Source organism: Gigantopelta aegis, chromosome 4, assembly GCF_016097555.1.
Source record: "Gigantopelta aegis isolate Gae_Host chromosome 4, Gae_host_genome, whole genome shotgun sequence".
Taxonomy (NCBI): Eukaryota; Metazoa; Mollusca; class Gastropoda; order Neomphalida; family Peltospiridae; genus Gigantopelta; species Gigantopelta aegis.
Genome location: NC_054702.1, coordinates 7486453 through 7509794, shown reverse-complemented (window position 1 = coordinate 7509794; position 23342 = coordinate 7486453). Strand labels below are relative to the sequence as shown.

The window sequence follows — 23342 nt, the reverse complement described above, 5'->3', positions numbered from 1 at the left end:
ACGCTGCGTTCAGTATATTATAGTTTTTCTAACGAGTGCCCGTTTCAGCCCTGACAGGCTATCATGGTGATACAGTTTCTTTGTTTTGTTTAACAAAACCAGCTAGAGCACATTGATTGGTTAATCATCGGTTATTGGATGTCAGATATGTGCTATATTAATTCTGACACGTACTTCTCAGAAGAAACCAGCTAGCCTACATCTCTTTCGTCAGCAGTTAGGGATCTTTCATATGCACTTTCTCACAGGCAGGACAGTACACCATCACATATAATGATTTATGAAAAGTTAAGAATGAAAACCAGGGTATTTCGTAAACTCATTCCGCGTAACCGAAAGAAAGAAATGTTTTATTTAACGACGCACTCAACACATTTTTTTACGGTTATATGGCGTCAGACATATGGTTAAGGACCACACATATATTGAGAGAGGAAACCCGCTGTCGCCATTTAATGGGCTACTCTTTTCGATTAGCAGCAAGGGATCTTTTATATGCACCATCCCAAAGACATACCTTTGATATACCAGTCGTGGTGCACTGATTGGAACAAGAAATAGTCCAATGGGGATCGATCCCACACCGACCGCGCATCAAGCGAGCGCCTTACCACTGGGCTACGTCCCGCCCACCCGCGTAACCGTTTCACGTCCATGTTCAGGCCCTGTTTCCAACAAACACACGGGTTTCAGTGCTCTGGTCAACTGTTGCCATATTGGTGGGAATTTGGAAACGCTGGCGGGTAGCGCTCGTTGTCCCTAAGTTATCTGCTGTCAAACACCGTCCTTTTTTTCAAAAATAGCAGACAGACAGGTGTCCAGTGATTTTGAAGATATATTTTGAGCATGTACACTATACATTTGAACCGTTTTGTTGGCGTGTTTCAAGCAGCGTCTAAACCGGTATAGAAACGCTTAGACCTTAATGCCACAAAGCGCTAGCGTCAGATGATTTACGGAAACTTGGCGTATTTTGTCGCACATTGTTGCAATATGTTTTAAAAAACACAGTTAAATATGGATTAGAGTTGATAATACCATTGTTCCTAATTATATATGTGACAGGTTGTGATACATATATCCCTTCTGGCAAGTGAAGAATAATTAAAATGATTTGTAGCTGGATTTTGCCCATGAGATTTTCCAATATTGTGTCTACCCAGGAACAGGTGGCATGACTGAATTGTTTCCTGTACAGACTATAAAAGCGTTGTCAATTTTGGAGTGAAACTAAATGAAGATATAAAATAAGTTCTAAATAGTTGGGCCAATATGTCGTTAGTGCCGGCGAGAATATATAAGTTATATTAAAAATCTCCATTTGAAGTTTGAATTAAACATTCATGGGTTTTAATGACGGGTAGCATCTGTGTACGAAACCTTGTATAGTGCATTTATTGCGAGATATGTTGTACCATAGTGCACACGTACTTGATGGCATTGTACTTCTAGACTTCTAGAAACAGTGAAGACACTTTGCAACATATTGTACCCAGGGCTGGTTCCTTATATCGATATTACAACGCATACGTTTTGTGAATCTTTATGACATTGTGATATATTTGTGACTCGACATACTTTTGTCATATTGTGACTTGTTACGTTATACCATTCAGCTGATTGGGTTTTTCTCGTTCCAGTCAGTGCACCACAACTGGCCAAAGGCCGTGGTATGTGTTTTCCTGTCTGTGGGAAAGTGCATATAAAAGAATGAATGAATGAATGAATGAATGAATGTTTAACGACACCCCAGCACGAAAAATACATCGGCTATTGGGTGTCAAACTATGGTAATGCAAATAAATAAAGTGATGATCAACATCAATATAAAAATTCAAAAACAGTGTAAAGAACTGTGCAAAAACACAAATATCACAGAATTTTACGGATACTGAATATTACTCAAAACTTCAATTTTGTGCTGTATTGGCCATTCTCAAAGAGAATGTTACACCCCTGCACCACGGTGAGGTTACAGCACACGCAGGGGTGCATATAAAAGATCCCTTGCTGCATTAAGAAAAATGTAGCGGGTTTCTTCTGATGAGTCAAAATTATGAAATGTTTCACATCGAATAGCCGATGATTAATTAATCAATGTGCTCCAGTGGTGTCGTTAAACAAAACAAACTTCATTTGTTACGTTATGACCGGCCTCGGTGGCGTCGTGGCAGGCCATCGGTCTACAGGCTGGTAGGTACTGGGTTCGGATCCCAGTCGAGGCATGGAATTTTTAATCGAGATACCGACTCCAAACCCTAAGTGAGTGCACCGCAAGGCTCAATGGGTAGGTGTAAACCACTTGCACCGACCAGTGATCCATAACTGATTCAACAAAGGCCATGGTTTGTGCTATCCTGCCTGTGGGAAGCGCAAATAAAAGATCCCTTGCTGCCTGTCGTAAAAAGAGTAGCCTATGTGGCGACAGCGGGTTTCCTCTAAAAACAGTGTCAGAATGACCATATGTTTGACGTCCAATAGCCGATGATAAGATAAAAAATCAATGTGCTCTAGCGGCGTCGTTAAATAAAACAAACTTTACTTTTTTGTTACGTTATAGGTTCTAACCGACCAAATCAATTTATATTGCCGATATGTTAACGTGAACTAATCAAACTGATATAAGCAGCGTATCAACACATCCAGGAAGTACAGCAATAAAAAGTGTGGCACATCACATCTAATCTACCTGCAAGAAAATGGGGGTGGGGTTGGGGGGGGGGGGGGGGTCACATATAAAAAAAGAGTTTGTTTTATTTAACGACGCCACTAGAGCACATTGATTTTTTATCTTATCATCGGCTATTGGACGTCAAACATATGGTCATTCTGACATTGTTTTTAGAGGAAACCCGCTGTCGCCACATAGGCTACTCTTTTACGACAGGCAGCAAGGGATCTTTTATTTGCGCTTCCCACAGGCAGGATAGCACAAACCATGGCCTTTGTTGAACCAGTTATGGATCACTGGTCGGTGCAAGTGGTTTACACCTACCCATTGAGCCTTGCGGAGCACTCACTCAGGGTTTGGAGTCGGTATCTGGATTAAAAATACCATGCCTCGACTGGGATCCGAACCCAGTACCTACCAGCCTGTAGACCGATGGACTAACCACGACGCCACCGAGGCCGGTAGGTCACATATCATTTAAGAGATTTAATTAATAGTTTTTATTTGCTGAAAATCTCAGTTTCATTGCTGGTTGTACCCTGGATTACTTTCAACCTCTTGCATATTCTGCATAACAACTGTATAACAAATAAAAGTGTATTTATTTAGTGCCAATGGATAATAGTATTTGCACAAATAATCAATGTCACATATTACTACCAATCACATCTACAGCTATTTTTACTCGACGTGCACCTCGAACTTTGACACGGAACTCTCTTCTTTGGTATAAGGCAGCCTGTACGTAATTTTGACTTATCGTATCACTGTGTACGTATTATGAGACATTGTTTTGACGACACAGTGACGATATTGTATCCTTGCGATACGGTGTACGTATTATGAGACCTTGTTTTGACGACACAGTGACGATATTGTACCCTTGCGATACGGTGTACGTATTATGAGACCTTGTTTTGACGACACAGTGACGATATTGTACCCTTGCGATACGGTGTACGTATTATGAGACCTTGTTTTGATGACACAGTGACGATATTGTACCCTTGCGATACGGTGTATGTATTATGAGACCTTGTTTTGACGACTGTCACTGGGATTCTATGATACCCGTAACTGAATAAAACACGATTGTCCAAATATCTCTCCTAACTGTATATCTATTAGATCTCTCTGTAACAGGCAGTATATACCCGCTTTGGCTCGTCTCTACGTATGATCAGATATACGATCTTATATAAAGTATATATTATTATAGCACGTTTAGTTCACTAGAAAACACAACAAAACACAATACACTTTGGAATCTGTATTAACCTAAGCTGACCGCACTGTAGCAGTAGTTAATTAATAACAACAATAATAACAACCCAGAACTGATCACTTAATTAGTTAATCTCTAGGTGTCTAGTTTACACAATATGCTAATCACTTCACCGTGACACAACACACACACGTGTGATAATTGAGAAACGCTTCCAGGGGAACTTGATTAATAAAGGAATTACAGCTCTATTCCTAACTGGTTAATTTTTAATTAACCCTAACTACTCATTCAATAACCTTGTAATACAGAATTAATACTGGTACCTATCACAATAAAGACAATAACCTACAGTTTACCTAGGTCTGCTAGGATGACTGGCTAAGCTTTATATTACCAAATACTCGTATAAATATTGAACAGTAAGACACGAGTTACTTCGTCAGATGACCGAAGACACTGTCTAAAGAATATTGGTATAATACAGTATTAAAATATTTAAAGTCACATCAATCACATCAAGGTTATACACAGAGCAGAAAATATATATTTACCAAAGTCCCGTCTGAACTAATATAGATCGTTCAGTGGGCGACGTCCGTGATCCCCTGGAGCCTTCCTAGTTCTCCTCGATATATCTAAAACACTAGTTATTTATTATAAAATAAGAATATCGCCTGGGGGTACAAGGCGGTCCTCCCCCTATCAAGTGATATATCCACAACTCCCAGAGACGCATTTTTCTCTTTGATCGCCAGACTTACTGACGCCTTGGTCGCCAAAATCACGGTCGTCGAAACCGCACTCGCAGAGGTATTACGTAACTACTCGCCACATGGCCTCCACACCTGCTCTGGGTGTGTATTAGAAAAGCTCGATGACCGTCGCGCAAAAGTATTACGTATCAAGTTGCCCACCCGGCTAAGTGCAATTTGGAACTGCACACGGCCTTCTAAAACAATTAATATCGCCACAGGCGAAAACTAATTAAGAGCATATACCGTCACAACGACACAGTGACGATATTGTACCCTTGCGATACGGTGTACTAATTATGAGACCTTGTTTCGACGACACAGTGACGATATTGTACCCTTGCGATACGGTGTACGTATTATGAGACCTTGTTTTGACGACACAGTGACGATATTGTATCCCTGCGATACGGTGTACGTATTATGAGACCTTGTTTTGAAGTATTATGAGACCTTCTTTTGACGAAACAGTGACGGTATTGTATCCTTGCGATACGGTGTATGTATTATGAGACCTTGTTTTGAAGTATTATGAGACCTTGTTTTGACGACACAGTGACGATATTGTATCCTTGCGATACGGTGTACGTATTATGAGACCTTGGTTTGACGACACAGTGACGATATTGTACCCTTGCGATACGGTGTATGTATTTTGCGATGTTATGTCTTTATGATACAGTGTACACATTTTAGGAACCCTTATATATTTTTATGCAGTGTATTTGTTTAGTGATACATTGCGACCTTGTGACACAACTATTGTGTTTTGTCAAACGTTATACCTATGCACGTGATTCCTGATACAGTAGAGTAGTATTTAAAGCTTAAACAGTTATTTATAAATCTGAAAATCAAAACTGGTCCTAAGGCCGTATCTCTTCACAATGCAGAATCGAAAAAGCGTTTGATAAAATAATGGTTGATTCCATGAATCTCTATCTAGTGTCCCGTGTATTGTTCGTGCTAGGGTGTCGTTAAACATTCATTTCTAGTGCCTCGTCTGTAGGCCAGCCACTCCCAAGGAGACCATTCACTGGAGATTTCATCCCTCTTGCATCGCCACAAAGAGGACCGCCACTCCCAGACTAGTTTACTAAATCAAAACTAACACATTTATAAACTCACGATTACCAGAGGCCGTGCCATGATGGACGTACCTGAACCTTAAATAGACAGGGGCACGCAGTTAGAGTTTCTGCTTCTGTTTATAAACGTCAAATGTTTCGCAACAAAACTTCAAACCTTTGCAGATTTCAATTTTAAAACATTAGATTAGTATTTTAAAGGTCATTGTTTTTTATGTTGTTTCATAGTTCTAAAAAAAGTTATTGGAATTTTCCAAACGGTGATTTGCACCGAATAGACCCGTTTCAGAGCAAAATTATTAGATGCCAATATTCCAGTGGGAGAGCAAGTGTTTGACAGATATCAATGGTTATGAATCTGGAATGACGATTTATCATTTTGTTTGTAGTTTTGCTTTAACCTCCTTTATGACAATGTGATTACCAGCGGCGGACCTAGGAAATATGTATTTTTTGTAGGGGAGGCTAAGGAAAAAAGCACATGGACCAACTCGTGAAAATGTTTTTAAAAGTGAGAAAAAAGAGACACTTGAATATATTTCTGGTATGGTCGGGTGCCTGGTTTTCCCTCCGATCCGCCTTTTATTACTTATAAAAGAATGGCCAGATTTAAATGATCAGACTTTGGCAAATTAAACTCAGCAACAAGAGAAACGCAATACCTAATTCATGTTCAGCCTGACAGGCTAACTACAGTTTAAACAGCGAATATCTTTATAATGATATTTGATATATGCTAGGGCGGGATGTAGCCCAGTGGTAAAGCGGTCACTTGATCCCCTTCGGTGGGCCAGTTGGGCCCATTACTCGTTCCAGCCAGTTCACCACGACTGGTATACCAAAGGCCGTGGTATCTGCTATTCTGATAATGCATATAAAAGATCCCTTGCTACTAATAGACTATATCTAAAACTATAGTAAAAAGTATGAGATGTTTGACATCCAATAGCCGATGATTAGTAAATCAATATGTACTAGTAATGTCGTTAAACAAAACAAACGTTTTGGATATATGCTTTGCTATACGTGTACATATGCGCGTCTATCGAAGTTGATTTTTTCCGTTACATTTTAAAAATTACTTATAAAGTCTTAATTAAGAAAGGGTAATATATTTATATTTATAAACTTATAAAAGTAACTGTTTATTTTTTGCTTCAGTGAAACAGGAAAGAAGAAAATCAAGCCACATTGATATTAATCAAAATGCACCATTGTGTGTTTATAATTCTAAATTTTATGGGCGAGTAACATAATTTTGGACGCATGCAACCACACTTCTGGAGATGCATATTACAGAAAGTTAGTTATTAGTGTGTATTTAATTTAATTCATTTTTAATAGTTTCCGGAAGGTTTGTGTCTAACAAAAATAATTGCTTTTTTTATTAATGGAAACATTTGACGTGCAATAATGTAATACTTTGACAGATTCCTTTTATCATTTTCCACGGAACTGGTTCATACACGAACGGATCTCGTAAATTTGTTCTCCCCAAGAGACTAAATGAAAACAATTACTTAAAAAAAAGATATATATCGAGTTATTGTGTTTAGAATAATCATCATAGTAATCTGGGTCAGCACTTGGTCTTAAAAGGACCACACCACTATCATTACCCCTCCGCTGGGAAAGTATTGCTTGAGTCTAGTGTTCAGTATCGATCCCTAGGGGGTGATGGTGGCAAGGGTTAGTTATGCCCCTGGACAATATGAAAAGTGCAATTTTAGTTTTGAAATAGCATGTTTATTTAGCCGAAGAACCTGCATTAGTATGTCCTGATTCTTTTTTAATTACTCCCCCCCCCCCCCCCCCCCGCCCAACTCCCTTCCGTGTTATTTTAGCCTGGGTACGTCCCATACGATATGAAGAGAATGCAGTATAATAAATGAGCTTAAAGCCGCACACTCTAGTTCCATCCAGCGAAAATAAATTATAATTTGGTTAATCTACAAACCTGTAACACACTTAGATCACGTTTTTGTCAAATGGAGTGAAAAAGCAGGTTTTATATCGATAAATACCATGGGAATCCCCATGTCCCAATTGCTTGAAATAATTTTGAAAGTTTGTATTCTGATGTCACCGGTAGATGTCGCTCGAAGCACAACAATGCCTACGTCACGACAAATTTCACAGACTTGGGGTGCGTTCTTTTCACCTCTCCTGGATATGTTCCAACTGTTCTGTCCTGGTTGTATCCCCTCTCCAAATATCGTAGGACTTAGCAAAATTATTGGTTTTAAGGGTTTGTAACGTTTTGTATTGAGATACTTACTTGTCTGAACTTTATTGTTACTGAAAATGTTCACGAACTGTGAAGAAAAATCTCACAAATGAACAACAACAAATCGGATGTTGACTGCGCGAACCGTGCACGAGAAAACAAACCGAACCAAAATAATAACGGTCACGTGGTATACCAACGTCTGTGACATTGAAATGGAAATATCCCGTCTGAAAATAAATTAGACCTTGTCTGCTCAACGGTTTTTTCTCAAACGTGCGTCCGTTTTTCAGAAATACGAAAAATGCATTTTGTGGTATTACAAACACCAGGATTACCAAAAAACACTTCAGGTGAATGGAAATGTATATTCTAAATAATAAACGGTAAGTAAAGTGCAATTTTGGGTTTAATAGCGAAAAACAACGCCGTAATGGTTAACAACTAGCCGTAACTAGGGTGTGTCCCTTTAATAACTGGCGTGTATGCCTGTTTGAACTTACGGTATTCTTATCGTGTAATATATACTCTGAATTTTTTTTTTTTAAATGATCAAATTCAAAGAATTCACAGGATTTATTTTTATGTGTTCTTATAATGGATTAAAACATCATAGCCATTATAGTAAAGTTAGGTATCTTTCAATACATGTTTCCACAAAATGGTGACTGCAAGCCAATTTTAATGAATGAATGTGTAACCACACTCCTGCACAAAATACATATCGGCTATTAAGCCCAATTTAAGGGCTTATGCAATTAACCCAATCGAAACCGATTATAGGATATGACGTCACCTCCGTCTTCACCGGAAATACTGGTTTGGTAAATGCTTTCAGAATTTAATTACCTTTTTTAAATATAGATATTACATAACTATTTGACTGAATTATGACCCCAAAACATGTACACAATGCGCATATGATTAATTAATATAATGATTTCAAAAGGAACAATAATTAGGACTGAAATAACAATAAACAGACTTCACCGTGTAACAGTATATTAAATGGCCACCGGCATAAGATAGAATAGTGATTCTCGTGGGATGTTTGTAATTACTTCCTCGTTATACTTGACATCTGCACGGAGGAAGCAAATATTCGTCAAGCAAATAACGCCGGTTCCCCGGGACACGGAACCACAGCCGAGAAGAATGCCATTGGTTCATGAAGGTAGATCAATTCCGCACGGCGAATTCTAAAACACGATACATGGTGATGACAGGCAACAAAGTACAAAAAAGGTCTTGACAAAACCCCTGCCACCCCCTTTTGATGAATGGGCATGTCATGTTATTGGTTCTTAAAGCCATATGTACACGCACATAAAGATTTGATGGCGCTGTATCAAATGGGAGAGTCAAGTCCATGTAAGTGGTGTTTGGGGGTCATGTATTTATTAATTTAACGCGGGCCAAGAAACAGCTGCTGCTGTGATTGGGAAAATCTGTTAATGGTTGTTTTAAGGAAACTAATTTCCACGAGTTCAAATGGATTGCAGTTGTACTTAAAACGTGTGTGCACGTACGTTTCACCTGTTCTTGAGTCAGGTATAAGCTTTAACAGTCCAGTTATAAGACTGTCTTTTTATATTTACTGTTATTATTTTAGTATCGGCTCTTGTGGGCACCATCTTGACGATTTTTGTTGACGACGGTACAGTTTTGTAGGATATCATCTGAGGTTTGAGTTCCTGCTATCTTAGAGACATTGTTTGTGGTATTATGGATGGCATTTATTTTTACTCATTCTGGAATACGATTTTGTAACAATGCTTTTGTTTCGTTCACATTGCTAATTTGTGGTGAAAAGGCGTTTAGCTATGTTGGAATTTGGGATATAGATTGATTGTGTTGATATAATCTCTCATACAGGTAAGCTAGATCTCTCTACAACAGTGTAAGATTTATTAATGTATATAGAGTATACTCCCCGAGTGTCTTGTGATATCATAATTTATCAGCATGAGTTGATAAAAGTGTGAAATCCGAGGCTTGCCGAGGATTTTATACTTTTATCAACGAGTGCTGATAATTATGATATCACAAGACACAAGTGGGGTATTCTTTTTATGATCCATTATCATTCTTTTCATTTGCAACAGTTGTAAACAATGTCAGTAATGTGGGTTGAACGTGGGATGATATATATATATATATATATATATATATATATATATATATATATATATATATATATATATATATATATATGAAGGGTAATTATAATGCACAGTACGCCGATTATTGTCTGTTCTTAATAACTCATTATTTTAAACGAGGCATGCTACAATTGACAGTGATACTGCATACATATTTTGACGAGATTTGACCCTACATCACGATAACAATTCTCCAGTTTCTTAAATATCCTTATTCAGAACAACAAAATAGTATCTGAATACATTCTATTCAAAATCTACAAGATAATACACAAGGACGTTTTAACCGAATCTAATCCTTCTAATCGCTTCTCCATATTTGTTTTGCACTGCCGAAAGCGATTTTTGTACCATTCGATGATGCATAACCAAGGACACACATGCTAAAGTTGAATTCCATAAAGAAAGGTTCAATGGGTGCGGCCATCTTTGCGGCCACATGACTTAACATAAGTGGCCGTATACGGAGGCCGTGTATATAGTCTTTACTCTTGGCTAATGAGGGCTGGCTATATATATATGGCATTCAAAGTTTGGTTAGAAAGGACTGTCTAAAGCCACGGCATCTCTTCCAAACTTTCCCGAACTAAGCACGGGTTACAGCTAATATATTAATAACACGTATTCAAAACCACACATACATCCACATACCGTAAATACTCTTACAAGTGCATACACATACTTCCAATTAAACACTGTGAACTGAAATTTAGTTTTATTGCAGAAAATAAACGTATACAATACTATTATATGCAAAACAATTAAATCCGCGTGTTTTGATTAATTTTGACAGAAACTAGAAAGAGAAAGGGACGTAAGACTGAACCTTGGCATATTTCAGGCATTTGTACACGGTACCATTAACAAAAATCTTTGTTTATTTATTTGAAATGTAACTGCCTATCTATATAACTACATGTCTTCTAATACCTTAACGTTCCAGTTTATAAATGATGCCGTTAACATACATAAGTTAAATATTGGATAAATTTGTTGAATACAGATAACTGTATTTTGAAAGAGTGTTATAACACCCTATATGACGAGTGCATAAGAAAACCACGTTCTGTTAACTGGGTTAGTCAAATACGAGACCTGCTTCTCACTAATGGTTTTGGTCACATATGGTATAATCAAAATGCAGAAAATTGCAATACATTTATATCACTATTCAAACAGAGAATGACTGATCAATTTATCCAATCTATGTATGCTGTATTCAACCATTCTCCAAAATGTCTGTTATGCAAATTCGTTGTTAATAATTATTGTTTACAACCTTATCTTCAGAAACCTATTGCCTTGAAATACAAACATATTTTGAGTAAATATAGATTATCTTCCCATAATCTCTTTATAGAAACGGGCAGATACCACAATATTGACAGGAATAATAGAATTTGTCGTCTGTGCAATATGAATGTAGTAGAAGACGAATATCACTTTGTTCTAGTGTATCCTTTCTTCAGTAACATAAGAGGTAAATATATTAAACCTTTTATTATAATAAACCATCAACATTTAAATTAACGCAACTACTGTCCAGCGACAATTCAAAACAGTTAATTAAATTGTGTAAGTATTTGAACACTGCTACCACGCATAGAACAGACAACATTGATACATGACATATGCTATTATATTGTATATTATTGCTATGCATGCATTACCCATTTACTATAGAATTTTATCGATTGTAACCCGATGCTACATACCATTTCCCACAGTGTGCACATTATATTATTTTATATATAAATATGTATGTATGCCTAAAAATGTATATTTTTTGGCAAAAATAAAATGTGTGTTTACTAGAACATCTCGTAGACAGCAGACCTCGTCATATAAGGGGAGCTGTCACTCTCGCTCCCAGTCATTACCCTGAGACTAGTTCAAATAGAGTTAATTTTACTTGCCTTTAGCATGTGAATTGATATGGTATCAATTTGCTCATACCGTAAATGGCTTCCCGTAATCTAATCTGAACGACAACACCCTAACACCTAATCAGGGCCGTATCTCCGCACAATGCAGTTGAATTGGCAAAATAGTGGATGATTTCATGCGTTTCTATCCAGTGCCTCGTCTATAGGAGGACAGCCACTCCCGAGGAGATCCTTTACCGGCGATTTCATCCCTCTTGCATCGCCACAAAAACGACTGCCACTCCCAGACTAGTTTACTAAATGAAAACCGTAATCTAAGTTAAGAGAACAGTAAATCACTTCTCTCATTTTTGTTTTTACCTTGAGGTCTGAAAAAATACCAACAATTAAACTATACCCATACCGTAAGAGTTTCACAGATTAGTTTACTGTACAGTTGTATTAATGAACGGTTAGCTGCAGTGAAACTGGTAACATAAAATACACACATGAAATGGCCATACTGAGTCCAGAATATGACGTAATGTATATTAATATTAATTTTAAAGCATATAATGTTGCATAATAAACAAAAATCAAATTAAAAAATAACTAAACCCACCAAAGCAAGATTCTAGTATTAAATGACTCTTATTTTGTATTTTGCCTACTAACAGCCAAATTATAATAATATGTATGATTTTACATGATGTAATGAAAATTTCATTTCCCTAAGTATTGCAATAAACTTGTCACAAAATGCCCCACCCATCCCCCCAAAAATTCCCCCAGATATTAAATCATTGCACAATATAAATTATCAGTATGTCAAAACATAGAATAATAGAAATAATTAAATAATATGTATCAAAGCAAAGAAATCTGCCCTTTGTCAATAGGTCATTGGCGTAGCCAGAGGGGGTGAGGGTGGGGCATGTAGCTATTAACTCCAGTCAATCTTGTTTCCCCGCTCCGTATAAACGGGCCTGTCCATCAATCCTACAGGACTTGTTAGGGTGAGGAGTTTGTTTGTGTGCCCCTCCAATGTAACAATAAGGTCGCGCCAGTGCACTACGTGTGGTTTACCTTGGATATTACTGCATGAATTCCTTATCATTATAACAGCTACATTATCATTACTGCTTTTCACTGCCATCAGCGCATTACGCTGTCTTCAGTTCTTTTCACTGTCAGTACTTTTCACTATTTTCAAATATTTCCACTGTCATCAGTTGTTTTCACTTTCATCAGCTGTTTACAATGCCATCAGTACATTTCTATGTCATCAGTGTTTTTCTCTTCCACAAGATATTTCACTGTCATCAGTTCTTTTCACTATCATCAAACATTTTCATTGTCATCAATCCTTTTCACTGTCATCAGTTCTTTTCACTATCATCAAACATTTTCACTGTCATCAATCCTTTTCACTGTCATCAGTTCTTTTCACTATCATCAAACATTTTCACTGTCATCAATCCTTTTCACTGTCATCAGTTCTTTTCACTATCATCAAACATTTTCACTGTCATCAAACATTTTCACTGTCATCAGTTCTTTTCACTATCATCAATCCTTTTCACTGTCATCAATCCTTTTCACTGTCATCAGTTTTTTTCACTATCATCAAACATTTTCACTGTCATCAATCCTTTTCACTGTCATCAAACATTTTCATTGTCATCAATCCTTTTCACTGTCATCAAACATTTTCATTGTCATCAATCCTTTTCACTGCTATCATCAAACATTTTCATTGTCATCAATCCTTTTCACTATCATCAGTTCTTTTCACTGTCATCAATCCTTTTCACTGTCATCAATCCTTTTCACTGTAAGAAGCGGGACATAGCCCAGTAGTAAAGCGATTGCTTGATGCGCGGTCGGTTTGGGATCGATTCTCGGCGGTGGGTCCATTGGGCTATTTCTCGTTCCAACCAGTGCGTCACGACTGGTATATCAAAGGCCGTAGTAAGTACTATCTTTCTATCTAAATTTAGTACCCTCACCTTGAATAGTTTCAGGTGATGACATTATATTAAAAAAATACATAGAAACCTTCTGCAGCTTACCATGTCAGGTCTACCTCAAAATGGGTTTTGGAGCTATGATTATAAATACTTTTCATTGTGGTCAAATATTTTTAGTTATACATTTTTTCACTATCATCAATGCTTTTAATTGACATTTTATTTCAGGGTCATTTCATTTCACTGCCATTAGCTCTTTTCACTGTCGTCATTTCATTTCACTGCCATTAGCTCTTTTAACTGTCGTCATTTCATTTCACTGCCATTAGCTCTTTTCACTGTCGTCATTTCATTTCACTGCCATTAGCTCTTTTCACTGTCGTCATTTCATTTCACTGCCATTAGCTCTTTTAACTGTCATCATTTCATTTCGCTGCCATTAGCTCTTTTCACTGTCGTCATTTCATTTCGCTGCCATTAGCTCTTTTCACTGTCGTCATTTCATTTCGCTGCCATTAGCTCTTTTCACTGTCGTCATTTCATTTCACTGCCATTAGCTCTTTTAACTGTCATCGGTGCGTTTCACTGCCATCAGTTTATATTTTCATCAGTACGTTTCACTGTTATCATTTCATTTCACTGCCATTATCTTTTTTTACTGACATTAGTGCGTTTCGCTGTCATTATTTCAATTCACTGCCATTATATTTTTTTCACTGACATTAATGCGTTTCACTGATCATTTCATTTCACTTCCATTATGTGTTTTTTTCAATGACATCCGTGCGTTTCGCTGTCACCAGTACTTGTACGAAATTCTGATTCACCTTGTGTAGCTCTTAATTTCTCTAAATTACCGTCCACGTGTCGTGACGTTTCTTAATGAGAAAAATCTGCGTCTGTCGAATAACATCCGTTTGCTTTTTGCCTAATTGCGACTGTTAGCAGCTGTTCCCGTTTTCCCCCTCTTTCCTTTCACTTAATCCAGTAATTTTTAAGTACCATGTCACGGATAAGATTTTGTATTTTACAAAAAGAGTTAACAATAACTGACATATCTGTGGCGCCGACTCTATCCGGAGTACGTCACTTCCGGTGCACTGATGAAGAACGATGTCATGTGGCACCATGGTCATTAATATATGATTTCTCAACTTTTATTAGCAATGCAGTTCATTGTTCTTTGATATAATGTGTAAAAAAAAAAGAGTAAACTAACACTGACCATTCCGTTGTTACTATAATATTCTAGCATGTCTTCTTTGGTGATGTCTGAGATTTCAGATTAATAACATATACTGTTAAATTTTCACATCAACATGTCTGTCATTTCTGCTACAAAAGTCAATAATCTTCATTAATTTGGGAGAGATCCATGACCAGGGCCGTATCTAGTGGGGGACAAATGGGGGATTTTGAAAAGGGTTGTCACACAATTCTAAAGAAGGCAAATTTGATTTTGTCGAAGGCAACTGAGCCGAGTTCTCAAAAGGAGTGAGATCTATAGGGAGTTCTGGGGCATGTTCCCCGTAAAATGTTGTTCAACATGTTCATTCGCGTTTTCAAGGCAATTTAGTGTTGTATATTGTAGATGATGAATTTTACAAAAATGTCACGTTCCAGCCAATGAATCACGACTGGTATATCAAATGCCGTGGTATGTACTACCCTGTCTGTGGGATGGTGCATATAAAAGATCTCTTGCTGCTAATCGAAAAGAGTAGCCCATGAACTGGCGACAACGGGTTTCCTCTGAGTGCGTCGTTAAATAAAATCTTTCTTTTTTTCTTTGATGCGCGGTCCGTCTAGGATCGATCCCCGACGATGGGCCATTGGACTATTTCTCGTTCCAACCAGTGCACCACTATTGGTATCTCAAATGCCGTTATATGTGCTATCCTGTCTGTGGGATGGCGCATATAAAAGATCCCTTGCTACTAATGGAAAAATGTAGCGGGTTTCCCTTCTAAGACTATATGTCGAAATTACCATATGTTTGACATCCAATAGCCCTGGTGTCGTTAAACAAAACAAACGAACTTTTACTGTGGACTCTTCTCCTCCCCCTAGTAATACTAGACTGAGCACTGCTCTGATGACATAATTATTTAGAAAACTACCAGATCTCTCTAACTTATCGATTGATTGTTACCAAAATGTCAACTTTTCGCAGAAACCCACACTCATTAAATTATCGACATATTTCTCTATCAATTAATGCACTCGAACACGTAGCCATGCACATCACTACCAAACAGGAAGTTCAACCGGCAACCTTCAAATTTGTCAAGCAGATAGCTCATGTGACACGACAGACGACAATCATTTCCGATCTGTTTGTGTACGGTATCGCCACGATCGATTCTCCGTTCTCTGGCCTTCAGAGTACAGTTAGTTCGGTCGCGACGTTCGCGTTTATGTGCTCGCAACATTGCTCAAATTGTGCAAAAGTGAAGAAAAACCATATAGATTAATAAGTGATGGCAGGTATATGGGAAATGTATATGGGCATCTAAACCGCCGTGGGTCTAAAATATGGGGGAAATGATGGCAGGTATATGGGAAATGTATATGGGCATCTAAACCGCCGTGGGTCTAAAATATGGGAGAAATGATGGCATATAGTTTTAGAAAGGAAACACGCTACATTTTTCCATTAGCAGCAAGGGGTCTTTTATATGCACCATCCGAGACAGAATAGCACATACCACAGTCTTCAATATACCAGCCGTTGTACACTGGCTAAAACGAAAAATTATCCAATGGGCCCACCAACGAGGATCGATCGCACATCAAGTACGCACTTTACCACTGGTCTACGTCCCGCCTTGCTTGAGGTATCAATACTCCGGGCATATCCAATGTGTTTCTGGTCGTCCTGGGACCTAATTCACAAAACACTCATAAGCTCACTTAATCAACATCGCATCGTCATAGCAAGTTTTTGTGCATTGCACTGCAAGATCGTAAGTTTCGAGAGCTTAGTGAATTAAGCTCATGGTCGTTCAGGGGTCTAATTCGCAAAGCTGCCTTGTGCAACATTGCATCGTCATTACCAGTGTTTTTGCACGGCACTGTTAGATCACAAAATTGCAATGATTTAGTGGATTAGGTTTCTCTGGTGTTTATTGTGGCTCAAAATGTATTTAATGCGAAACAGAAAAAGGTATTGGAAAACTAGAAAGGTATCGGAAAACTAGAAAGGTATTGGAAAACTAGAAAGGTATTGGAGAACTAGAGTCAGTGACTTTAAGACAGTAGAAAGCGAACCATTATCTAAAGCTTTGTGTTCCACGAGTTGATTTCTCATTTAGGAACGGGACGTGACATAGCCTAGTGGTAAAGCACTCGCTTGATGTGCGGTCGGTCTAGGATCGATCCCCGTCGGTGGACCCATTGGGGTTTTCCTCATTCGAGCCAGTGCACCACGACTGGTATATTAAAAGCAGTGGTATGTGCTATCCTGTCTGTTGGATGGTGCATATAAAAAATATCTTGCTACTAATGGAAAACTATAGTGGGTTTCCTCTCTAATACTATATGTCAAATACCAAACGTTTAACATCAAATAGCCGATGATTAATATAAATCAGTATGCTCTAGTGGTGTCGTTAAACGAAAACAAACAAACAAACCTTTTGTCAAGGCACTGTGGTTAGAACTCTCCTTCATGTAAGAACCTAAATTCCATTCTGTTCTCATGTTGTGACAGGAAACATTTCTTTGTTTTTCATTTTGCTTATTTTGTTAAAGTCTCCAAACGTTGTTGTTTTCTGTACACGTAGGGACTATGAAATCTATACACAAAACACTAAAAACTGACATTGCAGGGAGTCGTATTCTTGAAGAAAAACTAATGTTATTCTAAGGTTTGGAAGTTATGTCTGTCATACATTTACGTCTGTGTGTGAGCAGCGTGTTTATTCTCGAAGATGATTATACACAAAATGTCTTAGATGCAACAATATCAGGTTAACTGCTTTGGTAATGTCAAATTAGTACTTTCGGATCATCAACAGAGAATGGTATACCGGTAATGTATTTCATATACATATTCATATTCTTACAAGATAACAGAAGCAATGGTGATGTTTTTGAAATACTGAACAAACTGTCAGTGTGATCATTCAGCCATTTGACAGTGCTGACATCCACTGAAGGTTCAAGCACGTCTGTCTTGGGCACATGCTCCGAATTTCCCGGCTGATGTGTCCAACACACGTCTCAATGTTAGTGTATACCGATTTATTGTTTGAACGTCTCACTTTCGAAACATGCATTCATGATTTTCGATCAACTAGAAATAATCACCGTAAGCGTTGGCCCCAACTTGTTTCGATGATGAAATGAAGCCTGATTTAGGGGGGATTGGGGGGGGGGGGGGGCAGGATTTAGCTCAGTCGGTAGAGCATTTGCCTAAGGTGCTTGCGTCGCAGGATCAAATCACCTCAACTGATTGGTTTTTGTCTTGTTCCAGCCAGTGCATCACAACTGCTCAAAGTCCGTGGTAGGCATGTCTGTAGGAAAGTGCATATAAAAGATCCCTTGCTGCTAATGGAAAAATGTAGCGGGTTTCCTCTAATGACTACGAACCATAATTACCAAATGTTTGACATCCAATAATTAATCAATGAGCTCTAGTGATGTCGTTAAAGAAAACAAACTTTAACTTCTTTATAATCAGATTTTTCTTGACGTAAATCATGTATAGAACTTAAACTTAAAGAGATTTAGCCATTGCAACATGATTTTAGTTAACACAAGGAATAAAATTGCATCTTTACTACATTTTCCTATTTCAAATATTGAAGTTAAAACCAATTCTAGTTATCCGAATATTGTATTAAATAAAATTGAATTTTACTTTCTAATGATTCTTTTTAATATTGTACGGCGACAAACATATTGATATTCTTAGCAAGAAAGTAATCAAGATGTAATTGTAATCGTTAAAAGGAATACATTTGCCTGAATCATGTTACGATGACGACAGAGGAAAGAATGGCCCTTAATGCAATATTTTACTGGGCTCAACGTTTTTGTTGCTGGATATTAAAAAAAAAAATTGTGCCAGTAGCATAGATACATTTAATCTAGTTTTCTTTAAGAATTAGCATGTAGTTTTCATGTTTTTTATTATTATTATTATATTCAGCTACGAGTGGGAAAAAAAATCAGCGCCGAAAGCAAAACAAGTTTTTTTTATAAAGTTGGCAATAAAAGCTGTGTTCTTCGCTTTAAGCAAATAATGATTAACAAACAACAAAACTCATTACGTTCAGATTTATGGCTGGAATTTTTTTTATACCCGGCAGGGGCGGGTATAAGATTTAATAAGGGTGTGTGCAACTTCGAATACTTAATATGAACCCATGGGGCACTAGTTATTTTAATTTTATGATGAAAACCCCATCAATTTATTATACGGATGCACATCTGTGGTTGGAATATTCAGAAATCAGTTAGCCTGAAGCCGACTCCCCCCCATTTTAAAACCTGGTAATTTACGAAAACAGTGTTGTAAAACGTGTATAAATTAAGTTATCAGATTCAGGCTGGTAGGTCCTGGGCTCGCATATCGATACCTGCTCCCACCCATAGTGTTAAATGTTTTGTTTTAATGACACCACTAGAGCACATTGATTTATATTAATCATCGGCTGTTGGATGTCAAACATTTGGTGATTCTTAACGCGTACGTTTTAGAGGAAACCCGCTACATTTCTTCATTAACAGCAAATGGTCTTTCATATGCACTTTCCTCTCAGACAGAACAACGTATACCACGACCTATCATATACGAGTCATGGGGTGGGAAAAACCCTATGGATCCACAGGTTTCGATCCTACAATCCTAGCACCTCAGACGAACGTTCAACCGAGAGTGAGCTGCAACGACAGAACAGAACAGAACAGAACAGAACAGAACTTTATTACGCCCAGGCCGTTAGGCAACAGCATATGGGGAAACATGAATAATTACATAATATAATATGTGACAAGACAGGACCAATGCACCGACTTCTCTCTCACTAACCACTAACAACTAGTCATTAACCCACTGTTCTCGGCTTCTCTCTCAATAACCACTAACAACTAGTCATTAACCCACTGTTCTCGACTTCTCTCTCACTAACCACTAACAACTAGTCATTAACCCACTGTTCTCGACAGATATTTCACACAGCTGGGCTCGAGGTGTGTGCACAAACAATGATTGAATTTTGCAAAGTGGTTGTTTTTTGTTGTGAAAAAAAGGAGAAAAAAAGCCAAACCATATCCGTAATTGCAAAGCTGTCACTAGTTCAGCATTATCTAGCACTCACAAAAGTCTAACCACACTGTTTGATGTATTGACGTGACGTAAACAAACACTGTACTATAATTCCAAATATGTAGTTATTAATTTAATAATGCTCTCAAACTTTCAGCTGTCTATTACGTTTTGACATTAAACAAAAGAAAAAAGGAAAAGCCCTATAAAGGTAATGGTGTTTGAAGCTGTAGGTGGGAAAGGCGTCAAAGTGCAGGAAGGTAATGGAGTTCTCAATCATGGTTCTAATTGGCTATTACTGGAGCTCTGCTGCAGATGACAGTGTGGATGGTTTAAGATGCTGCAGTATGCATGTTAATTTTACAGCTGAAGCTAATCTCGGCGCATCTTACACAAATATCGATTGTTAATCATTAAAATAAAACTGGACCAATTCTGTTCTGCGTGAAATCGGGCCTACGTTAAGCCAGCGAGTTTTCGCTAAATGTTTCTAGACTAGCAAGCTTTAGCGACAAATAGCTGGCTGAACTTACCCCAGCATTCTATACGTTATAAACAGACCAGTTCTGAAATCAACATTCTGTACGTAGACTGGACTAGTTCTGTTCTACATGAAATCAACATTCTGTATGTAAAGACTGGATCAGTTCTGTTCTACATGAAATCAACATTCTGTACGTACAGACTGGACCAGTTCTGTTCTACATGAAATCAACATTCTGTATGTAAAGACTGGAACAGTTCTGTTCTACATGAAATCAAAATTTTGTACGTAACGACTGGACCGGTTCTGTTCTACATGAAATCAACATTCTGTATGTAACGACTGGACCGGTTCTGTTCTACATGAAATCAACATTTTGTACGTACAGACTGGACCAGTTCTGTTCTACATGAAATCAACATTTTGTATGTAAAGACTGGATCAGTTCTGTTCTACATGAAATCAACATTTTGTATGTAAAGACTGGACCGGTTCTGTTCTATACGAAATCAGCATTCTGTATGTAAAGACTGGATCAATTCTGTTCTGCATGAAATCAACATTCTGTAAGTACAGACTGGACCAGTTCTGTTCTACATGAAATCAACATTCTGTATGTAAAGACTGGATCAGTTCTGTTCTACATGAAATCAGCATTTTGTACGTGTAAAATACGAGTCTTAAAGTAAAGCCTTGATTGTTATCGACATCTCCCCACCCGTCGCCCATGGCAACATATACTCTTCAAAAGAAGAAACGCAAAACCACATTGTCGTAACATTTGGAGAATTGATTTAATTATTGAATGGTGAGTCCGATAATTACCAAATGTTGCAGGATTGTTCACAATTCACTCTAGTCCATTGTGAGTAAGTGATAGGACACACCACCAAGGTCAAGGTCATCTGGAGTCAATACCGGGTGTGGCCTCCGCGTGTGTTGACAACTGCCTGGCACCGCCTGCCCATTGAAGCAACCAGAGTACGGATGACGTCCCGGGGGATGGTGGCCCACTCGGCCTGCAAGGCTGCTGCCAGCTCGGGCAGGGTCTGGGGCTGTGGTTGTCGCTGTCGGAGGCGTCGGTCCAACTCGTCCCATAGATGCTCAATTGGGTTCAAATCCGGTGATATCGATGGCCAAGGAAGGACATTAATGTTGTTGTTCTGTAGGAAAGCCGTTGTGAGACGTGCTGTGTGAGGCCTGGCGTTGTCATGTTGGAACACTGCGTTGGCGTTGGCCATAACTGGAACGATGTGTGGCCGGAGGATCTGGTCAATGTAGCCCTGTGCATTCAGGTTGCCCTGCACGTGGACCAGGTCAGTTCTGCCAGTGTGTGAGATGGCTGCCCACACCATGACACTACCCCCGCCGAATCTGTCCACTTCCTGCACGCAGTTTGCCGCATAACGTTCACCACGACGCCTATACACGCGACATCTTCCATCATGACGTCGGAGCAGAAATCGGGACTCGTCACTGAACCACACCTGTCTCCATCGCAGTTGAGGCCATTGTCGATGAATCTGGCACCACTGCAGTCGGAGTCGACGGTGTTGTGGTGTTAAGATGACACCTCGAACTGGACGTCTGGCACGAATTCCTACCTCACGTAGGCGGTTCCGTACGGTCTGGTCGGATATCCTGCGCAAACCTGGTATTGCTGCGGCTGTGGAGGTGGCAGTAGTCAATCGTTCCCGAAGGTGGCGTACCCGGATGTAGCGGTCCTGCCCGGGGGTAGTGACCCGTGGTCGACCGGATCTAGGGAGGTCATGTGTTGATCCATGTTGCTGGTAACGGTCCCACAGTCTGGAGATGGTGCTTGGGGACACATGGAATGCCCTGGCAACGGCCGTTCTCGATTCGCCTGCGTCTAGTCGGCCGATGGCATTGTTTCTCTGCGGTTCACTGAGACGTGGCATGTCCTGGATTGTCAACTGTCGGCCAGATACAGAGGCCAGGCAAGCGAACACCCTGCACTTTTATACTGTCGGTGTTCATGTTGCACGTGCAGACAACGCACGTGCAGTGGTGACATGGTTTGCACGTGGCTGCGTTTTTGCGAATATTCACATTTTGGAACTTTATTGTACAGTAGCTGCGTTTTATCGAATGTAACCGTGGGAATGTGTTTGGGACATGCAATGACCTTATATTCACAAAGCATGAACCGGTAGGAAACATAAAATCGGAGTTATAACCCATTTGTACCCTTTTGCGTTTCTTTTTTTGAAGAGTATATATTTAACTACAAAAGAAACGCACATATTAATTTAGTTTCATTTATTAAAAATGATTCACCTTGTATCCCATTAATTTTTGTATCTAAGCCTTGAATATGTTAGCCTAAGAAAAGTGTTTTTTATTGTTTAACGACACCACTAGAGCACATTTCTTAATTAATCACGGGCTAAGATATTTTATAATTCTGAAACCATGTCAGAAACCCAATACATTCTTTCCAATGGTAATAAGGGATCTTTTATAACCGCTTTACCATAAACAGGACAGTACACACCGCGGTCTACGATATATCAGTTGTGAGGCACTGGTTGGGAGGGGAAAAATTTGGGTTCATTAAGGGCGACCAATCATGCGAGACATCGATCTCAGATCGGCGCTCT

General features: G+C 38.7%; 1 protein-coding gene across 1 annotated transcript in view; it reads left to right on the top strand.

The window, feature by feature from the left end:
• LOC121372124 (synaptotagmin-10-like) overlaps positions 1 to 23342 on the top strand; it is a 76970-nt gene that overhangs the window by 9834 nt on the left and 43794 nt on the right. The window lies entirely within an intron of this gene.